At 30.7% G+C, this 3,125-nt stretch overlaps 1 protein-coding gene across 1 annotated transcript in view; it reads left to right on the top strand.

Moving 5' to 3' along the window:
• Positions 1-3,125, top strand: part of LOC117114080 (uncharacterized MFS-type transporter C09D4.1-like) — a 28,247-nt gene that overhangs the window by 12,261 nt on the left and 12,861 nt on the right. The window lies entirely within an intron of this gene.

Consider the following 3,125-nt stretch of genomic DNA (forward strand, 5'->3'; position numbering starts at 1 on the left):
TATATATATATATTTATATATATATATTTAGATACACAAATTAATGCGAATAAGTATCGTACAAACCATAACATTGCACATTCAATATACCTACCAGGCCTATATGAATCACTTAAAATCCAGTTAATAGAGAAACAATAATGAACAATATTTTTATCTTTGCATGTGTATGTGTATTGAATACAGCAATTATATTTTGAATATATTGGTGATATGTCCGTATGAGAGCAAGAACACGCCGAGAAGCTGCCACTGATTTCATGCTGCTAATTGATTCTCATAAACCTTAATTCTTTACGAAACTTTGTGTACCGGATAAAATAGAATAACGTTTATGTTTAATATAGTAGTATAATAATTATCATTATATTTTGACAGTATATTATCTTCTAGAAATATGGTTCAGTGAATAAATAAAATATGAATATAACTGTATTTTATATCGTTGCTTTCAAGTATACACTTACTCAAGAAGATGCTCATGCATTTGAGATCCGTTGGCGAATCACGTGCGCCCTCTACCTAAAAGTAGCATTCATACTGTATAAACCTCTGTAAAATTCGAATATTAATGCCGATTTTGTATAAACATGCTGGAATGCATGTATTTAGGCCTACAAAGTGTACAACCGAATGTAAACTTGACACTCGATACTCACTGACACGAGCAAGACACTCATTGAAACAGAGTCTTGAATTGCACAAACATTAGCCTTTTTATAGTAGCGTTGCATTAACATTTTGTTTAATTACTTTAATTATTTGACGTGGTACAGTACGTTAAGGCATTATCTAGACCATTACAATAAAGATTGAAAGCACGAATACAAACAATATTTTTCAAACATCAAATAAATCACTTGTTTTATTTTTACATTGATTCAAATACAAGGCACATACAAGGATTTAATTCAAACGCGATGGGACCTAGTAATCGGGAGGTGTCAAAAGTCTTCAAGGACCCCCATGTCTAAGTATATTCATTGTCGATATTCCAGCAATAAGATTGTAAATAGAAGATGATTCGCCACAAAAGTACAACATTAAACAGTGGCCGATCCTGGAATTCGAAATAGAAACCACATCAGCCCTAATATGGTTTGGGCTGAGGTACGAAATTTGTATTTCTATGGGCACTTTGTAGGCAACGCTCGTGATTATGAAATTATTATTATTATTATTATTATTATTATTATTATTATTATTATTATTATTATTATTACTATTGTTATTAAAGTATTGTCATTATTATTCATTTTATTATTATTATTATTAAAGTATTGTCATTATTATTAATTTTATTATTATTAATTATTGTTATTATTATTATTAATTATTATGATTATTATTTTTATTATTACTAATATCGTATATTATATCATTATTACATATTTTGCTTATGGGTAATCAATCAGAAAACCAATTGAGGCTTATTTGATTCCCCCATCCTTTTGTTGCATTCCCTCATTTTTTTAGGCTTACTTAAGTCGTTTTCTTGTATTTTTTTATTTCCAAATATTGTTTACCATTAGTGAATTTTCTGTTAATTGTCTTATGTTCAAAAGCAAAATTTGATTTGATTTGATATAGCAAAACATGATATCGCTTATTACGTTGGATGCTGTGTAAATAGGTCCTTTTTAAAATTAAATAAATGAAATATAGGATTGGTCCGCCATTTATAGGTCTACGCTCCCTCAATAGGACCTATCAAACAGTGAAGCGCGGCCACAAACGAGAGAAAATAAATACCTCTACACCGAACCGTATTATTAGGCTATTTTAAGCTCACAATGCATATTGTCTGATGGTGGCAGATGTTACGGCCTACCGATTTCTCATAAAACGAATGTCCTCAATCTGTGCAACATGGCTGACGTCGGGCAGAGCACTGGAGAACAGTTGTCTCTCATTAAACCTGAATGTTATGCCTTGTATAAAAGACGATGGCTAATGCTGGCGATATTCGCTGTTTTTGCGATGTCAAACTATTTCTTATGGGCGCAATATGCTTCGATATTTACCGCAGTGGAAAAGTACTATGATATTTCGAAGGATACCGTGGACATGCTTAGTATTGTAAATTTAATTACATATGTACTTGCGATACTGCCTGTGATGTGGCTAACAGAAAAGACGAATTTAAAGTTTGTTCTTATACTTGGTGCTTTATTACAGAGCGTTGGGTCATGGATTCGTTATATTGGGACGTTAAAAATTTCGATAACACTAAATTTTATTGGTCAGATTTTATGCGCGATGGGTCAACCATGTTGCTTTGGAATGTCATCGCAATTGGCTGGAACATGGTTTGGAATTGGTGAAGTGTCGTTGGCAAATGGGATTGGATTTGCTGCAGTTGAGGTACAGTACTTTTGTTATAAAATAGCTGTTTCCCTGAACATTTCCTGTCTATTTTTTCATTTATGCCGAAATTTCTTTCTTAAAGTGCTTTTATTTAGAGTATTGTTGTAATTGCTTTATGGTTGAGACTACGCATTTTGTAGGCAACGCTCGTGATTATGAAATTATTATTATTATTATTATTATTATTATTATTATTATTATTATGCCCTATTATTATTATTATATATATATATATATATGTATATGTATATATATATATAGGCCTATATACAGTAGGCTTAGTAATTTGCTGCTAAATCTGTTTTAGATTTAGAAAACTCTCACTGTATTGTGTAAATTTCTGAATTTCTAAATTTATTAAAGTGGCCTATTTTGTTCTCGTTTTATCAATATTTCATAATAGGAAAACGCTTTATTAATTTCGCTGGTAATCTCTGTGAATATATTTTTAAATAGATGGTGACGATCCTCAATTTCCTGAAAATCAATAAACGTATGGTTCTGTCGTTTTCAACCACTTGCTCATTGAAATGGAAATGAAGAGTCCTTGTTATTCTAACAGCCATAATATTTTTTTATTGTGCAATATATAGTATATGCATTACAGTGCTGTAGTACTAGTAATACTCTGAACTAGCATTGTTTTAGTTACCATATGAGAGTTTCCTGTGTTAAAAACATGATTTACTATACTATACCTCTTTATAAAACATAACTTGTACTTTGTAATAAGAGAAATATGTATATTATCGCTACTT

This window comes from Anneissia japonica, unplaced genomic scaffold (genome assembly GCF_011630105.1).
Source record: "Anneissia japonica isolate Jap-2015-1 unplaced genomic scaffold, ASM1163010v1 scaffold288030_len866700_cov218, whole genome shotgun sequence".
In the NCBI taxonomy this organism is placed as follows: domain Eukaryota; kingdom Metazoa; phylum Echinodermata; class Crinoidea; order Comatulida; family Comatulidae; genus Anneissia; species Anneissia japonica.